General features: G+C 33.8%; 1 pseudogene; it reads right to left on the bottom strand.

The window, feature by feature from the left end:
* Positions 1–10099: 10099 nt before the first annotated feature.
* On the bottom strand, positions 10100–24522 carry LOC118892009 (annotated as a pseudogene).
* Positions 24523–25057: the final 535 nt, after the last annotated feature.

The raw sequence follows: 25057 nt of genomic DNA, 5'->3' as shown, positions 1-25057 counted from the left end.
GAAACAGTTTTTCCTTCATTTGTAAAGATCAGGTTTTCATACACCTGCTGAATTTATAACGCATATGAAGGATTTTCTGTTTATTTTGTTTTGTTTTAAATTTTTATTGAATATAGTTGATTTACAATGTTGTATTAGTGTCAGATACAGCAAAGTTGTGTTAGTTTCAAGATACAGCAAAGTGGGGACTTCTCTGGTGGCGCAGTGGTTAAGAATCCGCCTGCCAATGCAGGAGACACGGGTTCGAGCCCTGGTCTGGGAAGATCCCACACTCCAAGGAGCAATTAAGCCCGTGCGCCACAACTACTGAGCCTGTACTCTAGAGCCTGCGAGTCACAAGTACTGAAGCCGGTGCACCTAGAGCCCTTGCCCAGCAACAAGAGAAGCCACCGCAATGAGAAGCCCACGCACCACAATGAAGAGTAGCCACTGCTTGAAGCAACTAGAGAAAGGCTGCACACAGCAACAAAGACCCAATGCAGCCAAAAATAAATAAATATATATATATATAAATAAATTTTTGAAAATTAAATTAAAAATTAAAAAAAAGATACAGCAAAATGATTCACTATACATCTATACATTAATATATATATTCTTTTTTTTACATTCTCTAATTTATAAGTTATTACAAGAATATTGAGTAGAGTTCCCTGTGCTATACAGTAGATCCTTGTTGGTTATCTCTTTTATATATAGTAGTGTGTATCTGTTAATCCTAAACTCCTACCTTATCCCTTCCCCCACTTTCCCCTTTGGAAACCGTAAGTTTGTTCTCTATGTCTGTGAGTCTATATTGGTTTTGTAAATAATTTCATTTGTATCATTTTTTTAGATTCCATATGTAAGTGATATCACATAATATTTGTCTTTGGCTTACTTCACTTTGTATGTTAATCTCTAGGTCCATCCAAGGCTGCTCTCTAATATTAATTTTTATTTATGCTTCAACTCCACCCAAATGGTGGCATCTAATACCCCTGTGTACCTTCCGTGTGGTGCAAAATCAAGGCTTTTACAAATTCTTTGCCAACACCAAGAGTATAATATGTGGGATTCACTGTAAACAGTCACCACATATCTAGAATTTCTTCTGCACTTTTTCTGAGTCTGCTAAACTTGGGTATGATGATATCTGCTGGACACCATTAAGATTTTTCTCCTGTATCTTCATGCTGAAACAATCATATATTCACAAATTTAAAATATTGGCTCATAATTTTTCAGCTGATGGCTTGAAATATGTGGACCAGATAAAGTTAAAACTATGACAAAAATATGAGAAACCCAGTAAACGACAACAAATGTTAAAAATGTTTTATGTAGAAAAAAAGTGACAATCCATTCTGACTGTGGACCCACATTTGGAGGTAAATGAGAAATTGGACCAACACTACCTGACCTCAAAACCAGGATACAGGGCTTCCCTGGTGGCGCAGTGGTTGAGAATCTGCCTGCCAATGCAGGGGACACGGGTTCGAGCCCTGGTCTGGGGAGATCCCACATGCTGCAGAGCAATTAGGCCCGTGAGCCACAGCTGCTGAGCCTGCGTGTCTGGAGCCTGTGCTCCGCAACAGGAGAGGCCACGATAGTGAGAGGCCCGTGCACCGCCATGAAGAGTGGCCCCCGCTTGCTGCAACTAGAGAGACCCCTAGCACAGAAATGAAGACCCAACATAGCAATCAATCAATCAATCAATAAAAATAAATAAATCTTAAAAAAAAAACAAAAAAAAAACCAGGATACAAAATGTCATAGGCAACGTGACTTTGGATAAACTTCTGAACTTCTTTACGTCTCAACTGTTTTGTTTACAGGATGGGAATTTTTAAAGTTTAAATCAGTTAAAGAATGTTAACCACTTATAGTAGTGACTGGAAGATATTAAATGTTATTTAAAAGTTATTATTATTATTATTACCATAATTACCCCAGAGATTTAAGATGTGCTCTTACTGAGACATTAGCAACGACAAATAGTGGTCACATACATAATATTTGGTAAGGTTAATTGCTTTAAGACTTCTCAATGCTCTGACTTAATCACTTACTAGTGGTGCTCAGGCTCCCAATAAAGATGGTACTGATGCTTTTTTTTCCCCTAAAAGACTCTTCTCAAACACCTTTCTTAAATTGGTTGTAACTGCAAGGACTGCAATACATCTATATGAGTTTCATTCTCACAGAAGCAATGCTATCAGTTTGACTTTTCACATCATTTCTCCACCGTACAACCTACAGTGCATTGTCATAAGATACAAAAAGATAATCATGAAATCAAAGTAAAATTGAAAAACCTCCATCTTGCACATTTTTTTGTCTATTGGTTTAAATTTTGTCACAATGTACATTTCAATACTGAGTGCAATTCCAATCAAATGGTAATTCTTATAAAGGACAGAAAGATGATTCTCAACATTATGATCAAATCATATGTTTTAAAATAGCATAATTTAAGGATTCAAAGGTACCAACCAAATATATAGTTTTTTTTATTTCAATAAGCACCCAAGGAGTAAAATAAACGTTCAGAATTTGAAACATTGGCTGCAACGTACACCTGCCTCAAAGTTTCCCCACTGGGTCAAACTAACACTCATTACTACAAAAATAATACCAGATATTTTATAAAAGTTACTGCTCTCTCACTACTTCTAACTGTAAGTCTAATTAGTTTTGAAAGGAGAAATGAAGGTTAAAAAGGTAATCATCACCAGTGACATGTTAAGAATGGCACAAAATATTACACTATAGAGTGATCCAGACAGGTCTATGGGAAATGAAAAGTCGGCATTAAAAGCAACATGAAGACCTTGATGCAGTTTGTTTCCAAGAAAAGTACATTTGAAAAATATAAAGCCCATGTTTACTGAATGCATAGACGTGGTATTGTTCTGCTCGTGACCCTATTTCAAACTATGTTTGTCAATAAATTATTTGACTCACATTTTCCTCTGAAGTCATTTGGAGGTTAGCATGGCTGCCTTAAAGAAAGGATATTAGCTGATACTCATAAGATTTTTAATATTAGGTATCTTATTTTTTCATCCTTTACTTTTCCACTCATCTCTCTATTTCATCATTCTCTTCTTCTTGACGTCCAACCTCAAACCGGTTACTTCCGTGTTACCTTTCCTTCCCAGATATCAAAGCATCTACTGCCCTCATTACATTCCTACATTGTCTGCCAGTGGAGGGGGGAAGTGTTCTAAATATAAAAGAAGAGGTTGGAGATGGCAGGTAGCTTCGAAATTGATGTATTCTACTCCTAATAACTAATGCCTGTAGCACTGCATTTACCGAAAGCCTCTTGCTATGATCAAACTGCCACAAGCAGCTGTCCTCTGGCCAATGTCTAAATGTGGTATAACCTAAGGCTGAAGACCCTTTACATAAGGTTTGAATAGTAACAGGTGACTTTATAGGTCAGAGCCTACCTGACTTAGCAGAATCCTTTACAAACCACAAAGGTCTAAACACGGGACTACACAGAAAAGACAAAAGACCCAGGACCCAGGAATGCCAATGTCTGAGGGTAGTAGATGGATGTCCCAGCTCACGTAGAGAGAGAAAATTTGCCCTTCCTCTGCCATTTTGTTCTGTTCAGCACCTCAGCAGGTTGGAGGACGCTCTCACACACTGATAAAAGTGATCTTTACTCAGTCTATCCATCCATTTGCTATTGGCTGTTTTTGTCTACTATCTCTCATTTACTCAGAAAGGTATCCTCAACCTTCCAATATTTTTAGGGATTTGTCTATTTATCCTTTTATTTTTCACATTTCCACTCTATGCATGTTGACGTTATATTACTGGGTATATATAAATTCAGAAATGTTATAGAATCTTGATGAACTTTTTGTTTTTTATAACATTACCCCAAGCTTTAAAAAGTCAATATGTGCGCTTTAAAAAAAATAAGAAAAATAATTTGTAATCATAAGCTATTTGTAGTTTAAGTACTGAAGCATCTGGCTTAGCCCTTGTGTGTATAAACACACAATTGAGCATACATTTTTATGTGGTTGAGACGGTACAGTATATCATGCTTTACCACACATCAAAAATACTTAAAGCTCTGAAAGCAATGAGTATTTTGATAACTAAAAATATGCTATACCAATTTACTCAGGGCAAAAATATAATCCTGCCTCTCATTGGGGCAAAAAAATTCATAGTATGGTATTAGACATCTGGACAAAGATATTGGTTGAGTTACAACAAATTACTGCATTCCTTCAGTGCTCAATTTCAAATGACACATAAAGAACTAGAATATAGTAAGTATAATGCCTACAAGAGAATTATCAAATATATTATTAAAATAGTAGCAAAAGTAGGTTTCAATTGAATTATTTAGTAATATATTTATATAATGCAGCCAAGAAATACACAAGTACAACGATTAAAATCAGAAAGTAAGTATGAATACATCTGACTGTCTCACTTCCCTTGTGCTTCCTTCTGTCCCACTTCTGCCAACCCAGTGAACAATTCCTAATGTATACTGCTCAAAGGTGGTCCAAAAATGCCTTATCCAAGATGTTTCTTTTCTATGAACTGTAACAAAAGGGATATTTCAGGTTTGTTTATTTACTAGCTCTACATTTTATCATACATTGTAAACTCAAGATATTTTAAAAGCTTAGATGTTACAAAACGAAGGATGAACTCTGTCCACAATAAATACATGCACTTTACCAAAAACTGCACCTGGGACATCCTGCCCTCCACCCTTTCTCCTCTTCTTCCTTTACCAGCCCAATGACTAGTACACAAATGAGTCCAGCTCCAAGAGGAGAATTAACAAAGGTCGCTCTCTGAAGGCAATCCTTCCTAACAAACTAACAAAAGAACATTTATAAAGAGGTTGTTTTATTATCTGTCCTTCTAAAATGTTTTGGACATTAGGACATTGCATTATCAATATACACAGAAACAAGGAATAAAATGCACACACAAACAAGGGTTAACCATGAAATGTCTTCTAAATATTACCATCTGGCATAGAGCTCTTTCCCTCCTAGTACCTTCTGCCCCATCTCTTATAATCTATGAACCTCTGTGGATGTGTAGTTCCAGATTCAGTTCTAGAGATGGCCCAACAACTCCATTTCCAAAAGAAGATGTTTCTTGGGAATTCTCTGGTGGTCCAGTGGTTAGGAATCTGCGCTTCCACTGCATGGGGCCCAGGGTTCAATCCCAGGTCGGGGAACGAAGATCCCGCAAGCTGCGCGGTGTGGCAAAAAAAAAAAAAGACATTTCTGTGCCAGGCTGTACCTGTGATTTGTAACTCTACCTTATCATATGTCAGAAGGTGTAGCTGTAGCAAGTTTCCTTTTAAAAGGTTGGAGAGTGGAGGGAATTTGACAGGACTTTTTCTATATTATGTGAACATGCCTTCCGTAACTGTCCAATAAGTTGTCCCATAAGGTCGTGGGCTAGATGTGGTAAGTTGTTCCATCGTTTCTCTCCTAAAATATTAAGGTCTGGTGCACCAGACTGCCAGGCTACCCTGCAGTGGTCCACACACCTGCTTCCCATGGAGGCCTTGGTTCATTGCTGTCGGGCACCGTGTGATGTCTGGTCCTGTTGGGCAACAGCGTTCAGCACGGTCCAGATATGATCGCTTCCATGGTTTGAGCCCTGAGGTTTTATCATTAGGCCTCCTGGTTTCCACAGAAAGGGCAGCATGGACAGGGCCCTCCTATATCCCTACACTTAGATTTGTTATTACTGTAAAATATCCCGGTCTAGATCTCTTAATATATATTATCTTAGCCTCTATGTTTTCTGATGTTAGAAAATTACACCTTTATCCTTTTGTTAGGGTTTGCAAAACTATATCTTTTATATCTCTTTGATATCAGTATGTGTATATGATCTGGTTTTCTTTTATTCATATATTCAGTCTGACAATTTTGTCTTTTACTCAGAATATTATATTATTCCATTTATGTATAATCTAAATATTATATCTGAGTTTAATAAACCATTATTCTACTTTCTAGTTGTTTCATTTGTTTGATTTTCCTTTCTTATTCTTTTTTTCATTAATGGCTTATTTGGTTCACACACTTATTTCCTTTTTAATAGTCAAATTCATCTTCTACTACCTTGATGGGTAAATATTTTTATTATTATTTTTGTGTTTATGGTGAACTTAAACACATCTTTGACTTTTTAGTACCTTTCTCAGAGCAACATTTTACCGCTTATTAGTTGAAGAGGGGAACTTAGAGCAGTTTAACCCCAATTGCACAGGTCCTTTCTTTTGTGCTGTGTTTTATTTTTTTAATTCTGGTAAACTATACATAACATAAAATTTACCATTTTAACCATTTTAAGTGTACAGTTCATTAGTATTAAGTCACATTAATGTGCAACCATCACCACCATCTATATCCAGAACTTGTTAACCATCCCAAACAGAAACTCTGTATCCATTAAACAATAACTCCCCATTCTCTGAATCCCACAGTCCCTGGTAACCTGTAACCTACTTTCTATCTCTATGAATTTGACTACTCTAGGTACTTCATATATGTGGAACCATACAATATTTTCCTCTTTTGACTGGCTTATTTCACTTAGCATAATGTCTTCAAGGTTCATCCATGTTGTAGCATGTATCAGAATTTCACTTTTTAAGGCTGAATAATATTCCATTGTATGTATAGACCACATTTTGTTTATCCATTCACCTGTCAATGGACACTTTGGTTGTTTCCATCTTTTGGCTATTGTGAATAATGCTGCCATGAATGTTGATGAGCAAATGTCTATTCAAGTCCCTGCTTTTGATTCTTTTGGGTATATACCCACAAGTGGAATTGCTGGATCCCATGGTACGTCTATGTTTAATTTTTTTAATTGAAGTACTGTTTTTCATAGCAGTTGAACCATTTTGCATTATCACCAGTGATGCACAAGTGTTCCAATTTCTCCATATCCTCACCAATACTTGTTATTTTCGTTTTTCTTTCTTTCTTTTTTTTTTTTTTTGATAATAGACATCCTAATGACAGTGAAGGGGCATCTCATTGTGGTTTGATTTGCATTTATGCTATTATTTTAACATATTATAATTCTACATATATTTGGTCTCCAACTACATTACTAGTTAATATTAATTTACATTTATCCACATATTTACCATTGTAATATTTTATATTTTCTTGTTTTTATGATTCCATCCATGATCATGTATTTTCAACTTAAAGAACTATCTGTAATATTTCCTTATTATGGCGCTGTAGACCACTGAATCTCATATTTAAATCTATGAATACATGTTAATTTTGAATTAATTTTTTGAAAAAATATATTCACTGGATATAAAATTATAGGCTAGCAGTTATTATCATTCAGTGCTTGAAAAATGTTATTCCACTGTCTGTCATCAAAAAGATTCCATCATCCCTATTGAGAACTAAACTCTGTCTTATCAATGATCCTCTATGAGTAATCTGAATTTTTCTCTTTTTCGAAATATTTTCATATCTCATTTTTTTTCAAAACTCAACTCATTTTCTAAGGCTTATGTTGCAGACAAAAAAATGTCATTTGCCTTTTCAGTAAACAAAGAATGTTGCCTGCCATTCCAGTAAATGATGAATGTATGTTGCCCAAGTCAAGCCATCAGCCACTGCAGCAGCCCCTGGGGGAGCACCCTGAGGGGAATTCAAGACGAAGAAAAACAGGATACTAGCCCTAGATAGTTAAGATGCATGTCTAAGGAATGATTTTAATGAGCCCAGATTCTTGCATCTTCCTATGCATAGAAAAGCGCTAAAATCTTTAACTTAAATGTCTGTTTTGTGTGATTAGCGGTAATCTTTTGATGTTCCACTACATGTTCTTTTTTCCAACAAAAACTCCTGTATATCCTTGCTCCTCCCTTGCTTCTTCAGAGCAGTTCCTGGAAGCTCTCTGAGAGGCTGTCTCCTGGGGTCCTCGGTAAGTCCCCCAAATAAAATATAACTCACAACTTTTAGGTTGTGCATTTTTTCTTTAGTGGACACTGTTTTTGCTGTTGTTATTGTTGTTCTGGTGGTGGTGATGGGCTGTTTTTAATCTTGCTTTCTGCTTGAACTTACTATTAGTTTTAGAAAGTGATCAGCCAATACTTTTAAAAATATTGCTTCCTATTACCTTCTTTCTTATCCTTTTTTCGACCTAAAGGACATATATGTTAGAACTCTTAACTGTGTTCCATATGTCTCTTAGTGATCCAATTTTCCTCTAATACTGTGTTTATTTCCTTTTTTTTACAAACAAAAGTTCAGTTGAATACCAGACACTGTGCATTAAAAAAATTATACGCACATCGTTAAGGCTGGTCTAGTTTATCTGTGCTGTTACTCGAAGAGTTTGGAATTCCTGTGTTCTCAGCTGAAGCCTTAGGGTGTTTAATAGAGTGTCACTTCATTGGCATTTATCATGAACTCAAATCTTTGCCTGCCTAGCGCTATGTAACTGCTCAAATCTCCTCTCGACTCTTTAGACTCCTTTCCATTGTTTTTGTATGCTTTCTAGGCATCTCATATTTTACATCCACCGAGTGAATCAAGAGTAGATTACATGGAATTTGAGGCTCACTTCCCTGTTGCCTTGTCTTTCCCTAGATACTTCAGCCCTTCCCAGCAACTTGGCAGCTTCAAACTCCAACATTTGTCTCCTCAGACCCATACAATTTTTAGCAACTCAAAGTACCCACTTCCTGCTCATCCTAAATTATCCCTGCATTGAATAGACAAATGCCTCAAGGGGGAGATAAAGAAGGCTAAAGTGGGTACAACCGCTGTTTGCTTCGCTTTGAAATGTTGATCTTTTATTGATCTTTGCTTGCCAATGCCTCCAAACAATATATTTTTTCTTCAATTTTATCAAGCTTTTAAATTGTGTTTTGGGAGAAAGAAGAAGACGTTCCACAGTTCTTTATTAAAATTCTACAATGCCAACAACATTCACACACTTTCAGTAATTTCTAAATTGAAGTATTCACATATTTACCTATTTTCAGCTTGTTCTTTGAAGACTTGATGCCAGGCATTGACTTCCCCTCTCTAGCTATGAAAGTTTTAGATGGCATCTTCTTCCAATATAAGGTTGTTTCTTCTACATTGAATATCTGTTGGTTTAGTGTAGCCATCTTCATGAATTATCTCAGCTAGATCTTCTGGATAACTTGATACAGCTTCTACGCCAGCATTTGCTGCTTCACCTCGCACTTTTATGCTACAGACATGGCTTCTTTGCTTAAATTTCATGAACAAACACCTGATAGCTTCAAATTCTTCTTCTGCAGTTTCCTCACCTTTCTCAGCCTTAGAATTGAAGAGAGTTAGAGCCTTGCTCTGCTGGTTTGATCTTCTATCCAAACCACTAAAACTTTCTACATATCAGCAGTAAAGCTGTTTCATTTTCTTGTCATTCATGTATTCACTGGAGCAGCACTTTTAATTTTCATCAAGAACTTTTTCTTTGCATTTACAACTTGGCTAACTTTGGTACAAGGGGCCCAGCTTTTAGCCTGTCCTGGATTTCAGCATGCTTTCCTCACTAAGCTTAATCATTTCTAGCTTTTGATTTAAAAAGAGAGATATGAGGCTCTTCCTTCCACTTGAACACTTAAGAGGCCACTGTGGGGTTATTCATTGTCCTAATTTCAATATTATTGTGTCTCAGAGGATAGGGAGGCCTGAGGAGAGGGAGAGAGATGGGATGGGGGGTAGCAGTCAGAACACACACGACATTTAAGGAGTAAGTTTTCTGTCTTGTAAGGGTACAGTTTGTGGTGCCCCAAAACAATTACAATGTTTACAATATAGTAACATCAAGGATCACGGATCACAGATCACCATAACAAATACAATAATAATGAAAAATTTTGAAGTATTTTAGGAATTACCAAAATGTGACACAGAGACATGAAGTGAGCAAATGCTCACTTGAAAAGATAGGGCCAGCAGACTTGTTGGAGACAAAGTTGCCACAAACCTTCAATTCTGCAGAAAATATAATATCTGCAAAGTGCAATGAAGTGAAGTACAGTAAAATGGGGTATGCCTGTAGCTAAGCATATGGATTGCAAAAATTATACGGATCCCACTGACACCGTCAGGGTGTACAGATCAGGATTAAATTGCTAGTTAAAGAAAAGGAGAAAATATTAGGAAAACAGCTTATGGGAACATGTATTAAATGTCAGGGAAGTCTTAATAAAATGTTGACAGTATTTAATGGCATGCTAAAACATAATAAAATATAAAATGTATATTTATTTAAAGACTGGCAAATTTTGAAAGTTAACATGAGCACACAGGAAGAAAAAAATGTAAAAACAGACATTTAATTAACCTCTTATAGAAGACTATTATCAAGTTTCAGATGAACTGAAAAGTCACAGGGATTCCTGAGGAACTTGGAAAATTTGCAGAGGTCTGAGAATACAAGTACTGAACCAACCAGCACAAAGCACAGTAAGTACCAGGCACTAGCTGAATTGTTCTTGAAGGCTTTGGTATGGGGGCTGAGGAAACTAAGTGTGCAGAGCCATCTTCCAATAATATGTTCCTGAAATTTCTTTGCAGGGTTGAATAAAGGGGCAGGGAAGCATTTAGAAGAATATTGAAGATCTCCAGGTGCAAGGGTATGAAGATCCTACATTGGACTAGTTTCACAGGGAATTGAAAAGAACTTAGCAAGTAGAAATATGAGAGTAAAAATGAGAACTAGCAAGGAGTCCAGGATGGTCACAAAAACTTAACCTTGAAAGATGGGACAATAATCACTTCAAAAATGAAAATTTAAAAGTCCAGAGAAATAGCATGTTTTGGAGGAAAGATGGATTCAAGTTGATAGAAGGACATCCAAATGAAGATATCTTACAAGTAGTCTGAACTAATGGAAATCAGGAGAGAGGCCAGATGTAGATACAGAAATTTGAAGCAATAAACCAAGAGCCGTCAAAATGAATGAAATTTTTTGAATAAAAGGGTACAAAGAGTAGACCTGGGTTCAAGAGTAAACTTTTTCTGTAATATATTTTATGTTAGAAAGAGAAAATTGAAGCAGGAAGAAATGGTTAAAAAAATAATAAGAAGAAGAGAACAAAGAGAGTAAAATGAAGAGCAAGAAATACTAGTAGTTTAAAAAGGGATCATTGAAAGTTTTGACTAAATAAGAATTAGTTCTATCATGTTTTATCTTGCGTATATTTTTAAATGTATATTTTAAATTTTGTGTTATGCTGTTATCATCTAATAAACTCTTTAGGGAAAGTGTAAGTAGTAAAATAGGTGCACAGAGGCAAAATATCCCTAGCAGTTTACCGATATATATATGTATATATTATATATATTATATATTATATTATAATATAATATTATATAGTATATATTATATTGTCTATAATACATTTTATATAATTGTATTTTAAATTCATATATGTGTACATATATGAATTTAAAACACAATTCATAATAATTTAGAAATAAATCATAAAATATAAATGATATGTAAATACTCTAATTTTAGAGTTGACATAGATAAATTCACATATGCTCTAGGACTTATAATCAAATGGTATTTCAAAAGAGTGTATTCCAAAGTGAGTAAGAAATACACCCCAAATCACTAATATACGTAATGGAAGTAGAATAAATATCCTAGACGAATTTGTTTCAGGTGTATTGTGGACAGATCCAAGATTAAAATGTACAACTACCAGTGCTCAGATAGGCTTCTAATTTCCTGACACTGACAGCAGAGATCTACGTTGTGTGCTGCATTTGAGACAGGGTCCTTCTTACAGAGCAGTGATGTATTTGATGTGGAAACAGTAGTTGTCATGAAAGAGCTTTTCTTATATGCAGAACCTCACAATCATTTGCCTTATTGAGGCATTCAAGTGCCATTTTGGACCTCAAATGGAATCCCCAAGAAGGTGAAAGTGCAGCTCCTCACATTGTCCCCACTTTCCTGGGGACTCCATGGTTTTGACCCCAGTATGTTTTATACTTTAAGCACCTTAGCCATGATACTTTAGGGACAAAGAAAGAACTTTTCAAAATCCTATGCAATTGTTTGAAAGAAAATTATACTGGCTCTAAAATTTAGTGAGCAACAAGTGTACATTCTCTTTGATATGGTGTAGAATGGGACTTCCAAATTAGACACTAATGAGCCATTAAAAATGGGAAATAAAATGGCTTTGCTTTTGTTTTCTTCTTTAAATTAGAAATAAACAGTTCCAGATGAGTTATCTGTTTTCTGAGATTCATGCGAAAGTGGTAAAGAGATCCACATTTATCAGGTCTATTATTTAAGAAACTCATATCATTTATATTTTTGTCAACATGGAATCTCTAGGATTTCTTGGTCCCATTATCATACACATTTACTCACAAGAGGACTTTCTAAGACTTGGTCACACAATGACTGCATAACATTTTATCAGTAGTAGCACGTCAAGCTACTTACAAGTAGTCTCACATGTAAAATGTTTTCCACATCCAACTATGAGCAAGAAAGCAATATAGAAAAAGTAAAAATAAACAAAAACCAAAAGGAAGAAGCTCTAAACAGTGATGAACTTCTAGGGTCGATTTCATTCCATTGCATGTAATCAAGAATAGATGTAGGTATTTGAAGGTAATAAAGGCAAATCAAGATTTTCCTTTTTGAAATGCTCATGTTTATGTAACCAGAAGCTCTTAACTTTTGGCTTTTAGAGAATTTTTTAAAGGGATTTTTTAATGATTTGGTAACTATGTTGGTAACAACCATCTGTCCTCTCCTGCAATTCCCAGCATAGATGAAAGAAGGAGCAGATGTAATGGGAATCTCGGATTACATCGTACGGAAAAACCCGAATGAACTTTTTAGCCAACCCAATATTAAGAGAGGCCTCATGCCTCATAACGTACAGATCTCAGTGGTCAAGGTGGCCTGGAGACCACAGATGGGCTGGAGGCCAAAATCATGGGTTCAGAGGACAGCACTTCCCTCTGCCCTCACTTCCAGACTCAACCTTAGAATTCTCCTGGCTACACAGAGTTTTGTGGCCACCATGACAACCCATCTGATGTCACAACCGAGACTAGGAAATAGCACAGCGCATTTGTATGTGTTGTTTCTTTCTATGTGGTCTGAGTGGAAAGAGATTGTGTTATTTAGAGGTTGCAGAAAACTCAGTGGAATTTTTAAAGTGAAAATGTTGGGTGGCTAGAACTCTGGCAAAGGAGACATAACCAGACCATTCAGCAGTGTGCACGTTCCAACTCTGGTCCTCACCATGAGTCTATAGGGTGACAGCAATTCTCAAACATGGAAAAGGCCTACAGGAGTGTATTAAACCAGAGCTGATATTTTCTCAGATCATGTATAAGGACATTAAGGAGAGAGTCTTTAACACCTTGTCAAGCTCTTACTTGTAATGGTAATCATGGAACCTAAGTTGTTTAGTTAAAGAACATAGGATACTCCTTCTCAGAGCCATGAAACATGCACTGAAGTTGCTTTGATTTACCTCAGAGGGTAGTTGTAAAAGAGAAATGCACAGAGGTGCCCCACAAATTTAATTACTTTATCTGCTAATCCAAAACATCTGTTCAAATACAAATAATGTTAAAAACCTACATCTTTCCATTGCCTTTAAAAAGCCTTTAATTTTTTGTGAGGACAAAGAATTTTTTTTTTAAAGTAAGTGATTTGGCTGACACAATGATGCATCTGGATGTATAGTTGTTGATGTGCCCACACGCCCATGAGGAAAATCATGATGCAACACAATTTTATTTTTAGTCTGTTGAACACTTACCTTTTAGGCTCAGCACAACCCATATGCTGACTATTTAATGTCAAAAAAGAAGATCGATGATATTTAATATATACTTAAATTTACACATAACTGAGAATAATGGGAAATGTAAGTGAATAAAGAATACAGCACTAGGTAGTTCAAATACATTAAAAAATTCCATGTTTCATTGATCATTCTTTCATGTATTGACTCAGAGTTTAATACCTACCATGTTCTGGGTAATTAATTACTAAATATATTTAAATGAAGAATGAAACTAATACAAATTTCCCTCATATAATTTGGTATAGTCACTGCATTTCTCCCTCTAAAACTTGAGATTATAGACTTAGAAATATTTGCAAGACTGCTACTGAAAATAGAATCACAAGGAATGAATAGGAAATAAAAAGAGAGCAAATATTGTAAGAGTTTCCCACATTCTATTTAGTATTTGTAATACCACAAACATTAACAAACACAACACAAAGCAAAAATCGTTTGCATCTTCCTAATTAGATATTGGCAATTTAAAAACAAGAGATTATCAGCATCCCAAATGAATGCTCAGTTATTGATACAGACAACAAAAACATATGTTGCTTTTAAAACAATTTTGAATTGCAGACAGGTATTGATGAGGGTAAGCCAGAATTTGAATTAAATTTTTTTTCAAAATATTGCAGTTTATTGTCTTATTCCTTGCTTAGAAAAAGATCCAATTGTATTTAACATTATACTGCATTATAAAGATGAGACTGTTAAAAAAGTAAAGATGCAACAAATGAACTGTGTACACCCCTGTTGTACACAGCCCGATTTAATATTCACATTATAGGATACAGTAGATTTTATATAGAAGTGATTTACATTTTAGAATGAGATAGTGGCCTCCTTACTATTTTTCTGAAATTGATTTAAAATCCTGTTCTGATTAAAGTGACTATAGACAAAGAAATCAAGTTAGAAAATTAAAGTGGATTTTTGAATTGATTACATCATTTTGATGGTCTGAGTGTACCCTTTGAGTGACTTACTGTAAAGCTGAAAGCTGTAGTGAGATACTATCTGACCAGAATCATTTACCATGCACCTGCCTGAGGACAAGAACGAGGTCTGGCTCATTCTCTAGTTTACTTAAAGACTGTCCTTATCCATAACTGAGTCATTCCTTTGAAATCTCCCATTATTCATGAAAAAGAGTTGCTATGTTGGTTCAAGTTTGGTTTAGACTTTAAGTAAATTGAGGCTCCACAAACTGAAAAAAAGGAGCTTTTACCATTCATTTCCTTTTAAATTAAAAATAAATTATGTATAGCCGCTAGTTTACATGTTTGAGAATAAAAGTGTTTATATCAGGGTTATAACTTACATTCTTTCCTTTGCAATGCTAACGAACATAGAGTCCCTAGGTAAACATGTGTTTCAAAGCTTTTGATTAATATTGCAGAGATTAATAACCAACACTTGGATAATCAAGGATTTACTCTGTGCAACATGGAATGTAGGCTGTGCTATATGTCAACAGATTTTCAGATGTAAAATAATAATAATAATAATAAATGTGTACCTGAATTAAAATTTGTCCCATATATTCTATGGAAGTTTGGAGTAAAGAGATCAGTTTAATTTGATTAACTTACCAATTACTAGACTTATTAGAGAACACTATTGTTAACTCTAGGGAACCATGTTCTAAACATTTTTTCTGAAATCTCCGTATTATAATACATAAAACATTAATTATAAAAGCAAACACTTATTGGTGTTTACTACATGTTTGGAATACTTCAACTTTACGGAAGTGAAATCATTTCATCTTCACCCAATAGTGTTTTCATCTTCCTTTATTTGGATAATAAAGGAGAGTCCTGAATGCAACCACCAGACATTCAGGCTGATTATTCAGCTTTATATTTGTGAATTTCTATGCTGCCAAAGTTTGCTAATGAGGCAATGTTTCTTAAGTTGGTAACTAATACAAAATCTTTTATCTCTCACCCACGTACATTTTATGATATTTTTCCCCCAGTGCATTTTTGAACAACTTAGGGAAAAAAACTCAATTGTTAATGGTGATTTAATTCAAATACTTAAAATTCTAATGTAGAGATGTCTTTTTCCAAGTAAAAAATTATATAACATTGAAAGCTAAATGTATTTAAGTATTTTTACATGAACAGATTCTTCTGTCAATTTGATGTAACTAGCTGTTTCATAAAACCTATAAATCTCAGAAAGCTTTAAAAATAATCAAATGTATTGAATTTATTATTTACCATAAGGCCATATAATTTAAGTCTCCAAGGCCTGCTTTCAGCTACCAGTCTTACATATCAGTTTAATTTAAAAAGTAAGCTGACGTTTGTTGTAGTAAGTACATGGTCTTATGCCTTTAATAGGGCTCTGAAAATATTCTATAATTCTTGCAACTCTGAGTCTGGTTATATTTCCAAATAAAGCTGTTTTGAAATTTTTACAAATGATTTTCCTATTTGTTTTTCTTTGTGTATTATTTTTTGTTAATAATTTTGCTCTGCTTGACAGAACTTTCATTTCAGACTTACTACCATTCTTTTCCTAGAGGAATCTAGATTAAAATACACATATACACGTATATATACACCCACTATTACTCTCTAGTTCAGAAATAGGGTAAAGAAGCTGCAAAATTCCATGCAAAAGCATTCTCCCAAATCTATATAGAAACATCCTCCCAGCATAACCCAGAGGTTGTGAGATTGAAAATGATTTAAACAAAGATACACTGTCCTGTTCAGTAATTAAAAGTTAGTTTTCCTTGGGGGAGAAATTTATTGATGCATCTTATTTTTGTCTATTTTTTCACTCATATTTATGATTCTGGTAAATTCTCCTATTTAATCATCACTTCTTATAGCTCATTTTCTTAACTCAGACTTTTATTCATTTTGCTATATTTTTAAAATCATGGTCTACTTAACATACATTATATGGTACCTACAATTCCTCAAGATAAATATAATTCAAATTGTGAGCATATGTCATTCTGGGCATTGTGTTCAATTTCCAAGTGAAGAAAATGGACACATTAGGGTTCAGATATTATCTCTTGAATTTTTCCCCTTGCAGGTTCTCTAATGTTTTTTAACAGACAGTCTCAACTATTGAATTGTTACACTGCCTGTCATAACCTGTATGGTTTTATAGATAATGAGACTTCACTTCACTTTCTACTTAATTCCTGGAAAATTATATTCTAGTGTCAATTTGTCACTGAAATTGTCAAACGGAGAATCATTTTCCATGCATTTGAGTATTTCACTCTGGGTAAAATAGTCTACCCATTATTTTTAATTTGATACATGACCTTATCATTGTCTGCTTTGTTACACTACCTTTGTTATACATACTACCTTTGTTATATGTATTAAAGGTAAACTCTGTCCTTTAAAAATATTTTAAGCATCTGAACAGCATGTTAAATCATAATTTTATTATGATATTTTGAAAAACATATCGGGTTCTGGTGATTCTTTAATTGGTGTATGATAATCTATATACAAATCTTGACATAATTTTCTGAATCCCATATGGAATTTACATTCATTTTTCTCTTTTGTGACTTTTGTGAGACAATCTACTATGTGTGATATATTGCCCAGAGGAATCACTTTTGATTTGTGGCATCTCTTTAACGTTCAAGAGTTCTTGGTTTACTTTTCATTGCCTCTGAAATATTATTGTGAGAAATAGTTTCTCCTCTTAATTCTCCTCTCTAAATAATAAAGACTTTTCTATTCTAGTTGTTTCACTTTTCAGACCATTAGTCATATAATAGCTGTCTAATCTAATGACAATTTTAGTTTCATATAAAAGTTGCTCTCTAGAAAAGCTGACCATAAGAACAAAACAGAATTCTATTTAGAATAAATATACTCCAGTTAGTAAGAATCTGGCCTGCATTCAATTTTTATACAAGTAATTCATCCTCTTGAAAGAGAGAGGAAAACATAAAGGGTATGTGTGTGTGGGAGAGAGAGAGAGAGAGGAAGGAGGAAAAGAAGGGGGAGGAGGAGAAGGAGGAGGAGGGTGTGGAGAAGAAGGAGAAGGAAAGGAAGGAAGAAAGAAAAGATATGATACATGGTCTGTAGAAGATGATTTGAAAACCTATATGAATTATAAAATGGTCCTCTCTCAGCAATTCTCCGTCTATGAATTTTTGAAAAGGAAATACTAGGGACTACTTACAAATGTTTAAATATAAATGCTTCTTTATTGAAACATTACTTATAATATTGTAAAATTTGAAATAACTTAAATGACCAACAATCGGGAATAAATACTAGATATAGTATGTTTACTACATACTTCAGTGAAATTAAAATAACTTCATTATATAATTCCTAGTAAGACTAGTAAATGCCAAATAAGTGTGAATTAATATGGCATTTTGCTAAATAAATATTTTTCCATATAATTCCTATATATTTAGCACTAAAAATGTTTCAGCTATGTTAGTAGGAAAAATCAGTAATCAGTTTAACTTTTGAACCCAAACTAAAAAACATTTATTGTCAGTCACACAATCTTCCAAGCACTTTCATATATTAACTCATTAACTTTCTCAACAACCCTAGAGATAGGCACTATTATTAAAGATGAGGAAACCATGACACACAGAGGTTAAGTGATTCACCCAAAGTAACACAGGTAGTACATAATAAAGCTCAATTTTGAACTCAGCAGTCTAGCTGCATAATTAGTGCTCTAAATCACTATACCATTATGAAGTTATTTCTGATATACGAAAATAAGAAAACGTAACAGATTGACTTATTATTCCCTAACATCTTATTTAAATAAGAACATTGACACTAATAAGAATAGTCCTTGTAAGCATATTTTTTTCTAGCACCAAACTTGGAGTGGAAGAACAATTAGAAATGGTAACTTCTATGTTGTCTATCTTTATTCTTGTTTTAAAAGCTCTGTTTTGATTATTCATCACTTACATTTCTAGAAGTTTTCAATACTATTGAAAGACAGACTTTCTTAGGAATTTTGTACAAAATAAAATACAAAACCAACTTTGAAAGCTGAGAATTTAGAAGTTCTTTCTATTCCTCTGTAAATGGTCATGTGACAATCGAAAAATATGTCTTAATAACAATGACTTAAAATTTTTAAAAGTATAGTAGACTCCTCTTTACCCAAAACTCTGTAACACTTAAAGTCACATGTCAGTTAGATATTTATTATGTATAAACTAGTAACATTATTATATCAGCTGACCTTGTATGGGTATATATTATCTTCCTGCCTAGAAAATTAGTATTTTGAGGAAGGATTAAATGTTATATTTTGAATCACTTATAGTGACAAGCATAGTAACAGATGGTAAGTAAATGTTGATTTATCAGTATTATCTTTCAGTTGAATACCGTATTCTTACCCTTGTTTTTAAATCTATTAAATTTCAGAAGCAAATGTATTGCAAATATCATATATCCAACCAAACATCTCTCAATTATTTAAATTATTTTTTTCAGCCAATATTTTGAAGGTAAATTTCTTTGCCTAATGCAAATGAAGATAAATAGAGATTAATAGGGACCCAAATCCAGTCTTGAAGACATCTCAAGTTGGTACCAACAATAGAGAACTTAAATAAACTTTTAGAAAACTTAGAAAGAGTGATGAACAGAATGGGAGACTGACAAGAGGTTGATAGAGAACCTCAAAGGAGAGAAGTAGTGAGATCAGGGTAGAGAAGCTTAGGGAAATCTAAAATTGGTGTCTGGACCTCTGCACTTCAGTATGTACTGCTTATCTTGGCGATGACTATTAAAAGTTTGTCCTCATTAATTACATATTCACCTTGCAGTCACAAAGCAGGATGTCTCCAAGACTGCCATTATCATTCAGTTAATCAAGGTTGATTAATTTTTACTGAGTGACTCCACACTACCGAAAAGAGTCTTTTCCAAGTTAAAATGTACGAAAAACCGATCAATAGAATGGTTTCAAAATAAAAGTCGCTAAGCATAGATATCTGATTATCTGTTTTCAAAGTTTATTTGAAACAAACTGGAAACCCAGTTGTTGTTGTTGTTTTATGGGAGTGTTTATGCTGTTCTTACATATTCATGCAACAGAGACACTAGTGGGCTATTTAATACCTAGATATAAAAACAAAATATTACAAGGTGAAGACATTTATAATAATAGTGTAGTTATTCCAAAGAGGTATTTTGTTCAAAGTGTGGAAGTCTTACTTGATTCTAAACTGAACACAGTCTTTTCAGCAATTTTAATATTTTCATTATTGTTTATGTTCAAAGATTTCATAAACTTACTGTGTTTGTTAAATGGACTATTTTTAAGAAAGTAAACTTAGAAAAACAGAACCCAAGAGCAGAAACACACTCCTAATGAGTAAAACATGGAAAAATCAATACAAATTAAATTTAAAGCAAAGACCTGTACCATTAAAATTAAAATTACAGTGGAGATAGCAATAATCAACTATTGAATTGTGTTAATGTTATCACATTCTTGCTGCTGGGGAAATAATCCTATCAAGTGCTGTTTATGAGGCAATATGAGTATTTACACATTTTTCCTAATTAAATTAACTTAATTTCTTAGAAAAATAGAAGAAAATGCAACAAAATGAGATTTTTTTTTTAGTCACATGAAAATATTGCAATTTTTAATTTCTTCTGCAATTTGTTAACTTCCTTTTGCAATTTCTAATTTCTCCATAACTTTTTTGTAAGGTATCGAAAGGTATAATTTTTTGCAATGACAGAGATAAATTACAACACGCGATGAATAAAGGCTTATTTTTCTTTAAATACAATGTTTCCTTGAAAATTAAAGTCTGATTTCCTTTAGTCTTGATAAATGAAAAATGGAGCACAAGTAAAAAAGAGTTATAATTATGCATAGAATGTGGTTTATTTAAGAAAAATGGATATATTCCATGAAGAAAATGTGGAAGAGAAATGTACACTTTACCCTTCCCCCAGCTTTATTGTGATATAATTGACATATAACATTGTGTACCTTTAAAGTGTACAATGTGATGCCTTGATACATTCATATGCTGTGAAACGATTACAATAGAGTTAGTTAACACTTTCATTACCATGTATAATTTCCTAAATTTTGTGTGTGGTGAAAACATTTAAGATCTACTCTTAATAACTTTCAAGTATATAATAGAGTGTCATTAACTATTGTCACTATACTATACATTAAACTCCTAGAACTTATGGATCTTATAACTGGAAGTTTGCAACCTTTGACCAACATCTTCTCATCTCTCCCTCGCCCTTAGCCCCTGGCAATTGCCATTCTATCCTCTGTTTCTCTGAGTTCAGTTTTGGTTGTTTTTTGTTTGTTTGTTTTTTAGAGTCTACATGTAATTGAGATCATGCAGTATTTCTCTTTCTCTGGCTGACTTATTTCACTTTGCATAATGCCCTCAAGGTCCATTCATGTTGTTGCAAATGTCACAAATGGCAGTATTTCCTGCTTTCTCATGACTGAATAATATTCCACTCTAAATTTCATTGTATAAATGTGTATGTATACACAATGTGGTAAATATAGATATAGATATGAATATAGATAAATATATCCCACATTTCCTTTATTCATTCACCTGCCAATGGACACAGTTGTTTTCATATCTTGGCTCTGATAAACAATGCTGCCATGAATGTGGGAGTGCAAGTATCTCATTGAGATAATGATTTTATTTCCTTTCTATATATGCCCAGCAATGGGATTTCTAGATCATATGTTAGTTCTATTTTTAATTTTTTTGAGGACCCTCCATACTGTTTTCCATAGTGGCTGTACCTACTTACATTTCCCCAACAGTGTACAGGGGTTTCCTTTTCTCCATAGTCTCACTAACACTTGTTGTCTCTTCTCTCTTTTATAATAGACATTCTAATAAGTGTGAGGTGATATTTCATTGTAGTTTTGGTCTGCGTTTCCCTGATGATTAGTGTTATTTTCATGTATCTCTTGGTCATTGTATGTTTTCCTTGGAAAAATGTCTAGTTAGCTCCTTTGTCCATTTTTAAATCAGAGTGTTTTTTTGTTTGTTCTTTGTAACTGAGTTGTATGGGTTTCTTCTATATTTTGGTTATTAACACCTCATTAGATAGATGTTTTCTCAAATAATTTTCCCCATTCCATAGGTAGGAATTTTGTTGATTGTTTCTTTTGCAGTGCAGAAGTTTTTAGTTTGATATAGACCCACTTGCTGATTTTTACTTTTGTTGCTTATGCTTTTGGGGTCATAGTCATAAACTTGTTGCCAAGGCCAATGCCAAAAAGCTGTTTCTCTGTGTTTTATTCTAGGAGTTTTACAGTTTCAGATTTTACATTACGTATTTAATCTATTTAGAGTTAATTTTCATGTGCAGTGTAAGATGGGGTCCTATTTCATTTTGCTACCTGTAGTTATTCACAATGCCATTTATTGAAGAAACCATACTTTCCCCATTGAGTATTCTTGACTCCTTTGTCAAATATTAGTTGACCACGTAAGTGAGGGTTTATTTCTAGGCTCTCAATTCTGTTGCATTCGTTTATGTGTCTATTGTTGTGTCAGTACGATACTAGTATGATTATTATAGCTTTGTAATATAGTTTGAGATCAGGACATGTGTTAGCTCCAGCTTTGTTCTTTCTCAGGATTGCTCTGGCTACATTGAGATTCATTTGTGGTTCCATACAAATTTTAAAATTGTTTTTCCTATTTCTGTGAAAAATTCCAGAAATTTATATGGATCCCATTGAATCTACAGATCAGTTTAGGAATTATGGACATTTTAACAATATTAATTCTTCTGATCTATGAGCACAAAATATCAGTACATGAATTAAATCTGGAAAGATGTTGATGGCATAGTTTTTAATCATCCAGAAGATGAGGGAGAAAAATGAAGTTGAGCAAACAAAAAAATTTGATTAACTAGATAGCAAACAAATAGCCCCCATCCCTACAAAATGAAAGAAAAAAAGAAATCAAATTTTAGAAAAACATAAATAAGGTGACAGATATCAAGGATTAGATTTAGAAGTATAAAATTAAAAATTACTTTAGAAATGAGTAATAAAGTAATAAAGCAAAACAAATGAGTTACTAGAAAAAAAGATAATGTAATGCTTTAAGAGAAATGTTAAGTAAAAAATAAAATTTTAAAAAATGAATGAGATAAAATTATTTAAGAGAAAGTAACAAATATCAACTATAGGCAAAAAGATCCAACACGTGAATATAACACCTCACAAGGAATAAAAATAAATTAGAGAACAAAGTATAGGTTCCTGGAATAATGTTTATTTACCTCAGTTTCTACAGTCCTAGACAAGATGTCTTATGCTCAACAAAAAACTCAAAGCACACAAGAAAAAGCAAAGCAAAAAAGACAACACACTCACAAAGGGCAAAACAATCACAAGAACTAGACTGAAACAGGACACAGATTTTGAAACAATCTGAGAGAGAATTTAAAATAACTGATTAATATGTTAAAGAATCTATCATAAAAAGTGGACAACAATTAAGATCAGAGAAATAATAAAGTACAGAGAGATAAAAATTGTAAAAGCCAATGGTACTGCTAGAAACATAAAACAAAGTAAGAGAAATGAATAATACCTTTCACTGCTTAGCAAACATGGCACAACTGACGTGAATATATGAACTCGGAGATAAGTCTAAAAATTATCCAAATGTAACATAAAGCAAAGAGAGATTTACTATTGAAAAAAAAAGTGCAACAGACTATCCACGAGTTGTGTGACAATATTAAGCACTCTAACATAAATAACTTGAATTCAAAAGAAGAGAGAAAGAGTACAGGGCATCAAAAATATTTTAGTAAATATGAAATGAGAAGTTTCCATAATTAATACCAGAGACACCAGGGAGCAAAACAATGATTCTAAACTCTGACAACACAAAGCAGGATAAATTCCAAAACAAAATAAAAACAAAACACTCAAGCATATCATATTCAAACTCCTGTAAACAAAACACAAAGAGGCAATCTCAGAGGCATCTAGAGGAAAAAAATACATTATATAAAAATGAACAAAGGTAAGAATTATATCCTGCTTTTTTCCTTCAGAATCTATGCAACAAAATAAATAAATAACAACATTAAGTGTTGAAAGAAAATGTCAATCCAGAATTCTACATCCATTGAAAATTTATTTTAGTAAAAACTATTCTACTCATTCATCATGATCTGTTACAATGTTAAATCATTTTTAAAGTTTTTTTTTTTTTAAGTATAATTTCTTTTTTACTGTCTTCCCAGGGGACTGTATTTCTTTAGTCTTTAAGGACTTAGCTCCTTGCATGGGCTTTGGTGGAGGTCGTGGGGCAGCACCAGCAGGGCTAAATTGGGGTGAAAGTTTTCAGTCCTTCTGGGCTTCCCGAGAACGATTCATGACTACTTTGCTGTGAATGGTACAACTCACACAGTAATGCAGATTCACATACAGCTTGGGAAGCACATAGGCACTGAAAACACTCGCTTCCAAAATGTCCTGACAGCTGCAGCCTCTGCAATGTGCCGAACAACGAACTTCTTAATGGTCTTATCCTTGGGCACACATCGGGCACAGTTGGTGCAGTGAACAGGCTGCATGTGGCCACAGCCCTTTTTGGCATGACCATTATTCCTTCTTTTCTTGGTCATCTTGGAAGCGAGAAGGCGAGAGAGCAAGTTTTTTAAAAACTAAAATTGTGCTACCCCATGCTGTAAGCATTCAGGTTTTAACCTGCACACCATATTTTCCAGTATATGATCTAATTGTTTAAGCCAAAAACTTGGAAGTCACTTTGATTTACTCACTTATTTATTCTTCTCATAGCCAATCAGTAGATCTCGCTATATCTTTCTCTGGAATAACCTTCATATCATCTCATTTATTTTTCATCTGCACTGTAAGTACCAAGTGAAAAACATGTATGCTTTGGATTCCTACGGTGGCTTTCCAACTTGTCTCTTTGTATTCATTCATACCTTTTTCTGATAACTATGGGCCTAAAAGGTATCCATGATCAATTATTATTTTAAATGTAATGTCATTTATATCTCATCTATATTGTCTCATAGGAAAATTTTCCCTAATGACTAAAACTGTCTACATATTTATTTAAAACAAGAAAAATAATTTATATGCCTATTGAATATTAAGAGCAAATGTTTCATAGTGTATTGTGTTACTATT

The sequence above is a fragment of the Balaenoptera musculus genome, chromosome 3 (genome assembly GCF_009873245.2).
Source record: "Balaenoptera musculus isolate JJ_BM4_2016_0621 chromosome 3, mBalMus1.pri.v3, whole genome shotgun sequence".
Lineage (NCBI taxonomy): Eukaryota > Metazoa > Chordata > Mammalia > Artiodactyla > Balaenopteridae > Balaenoptera > Balaenoptera musculus.
The sequence above is the reverse complement of the archived record's forward strand: the minus strand, read 5'-3'. Positions and strand labels throughout refer to the sequence as shown.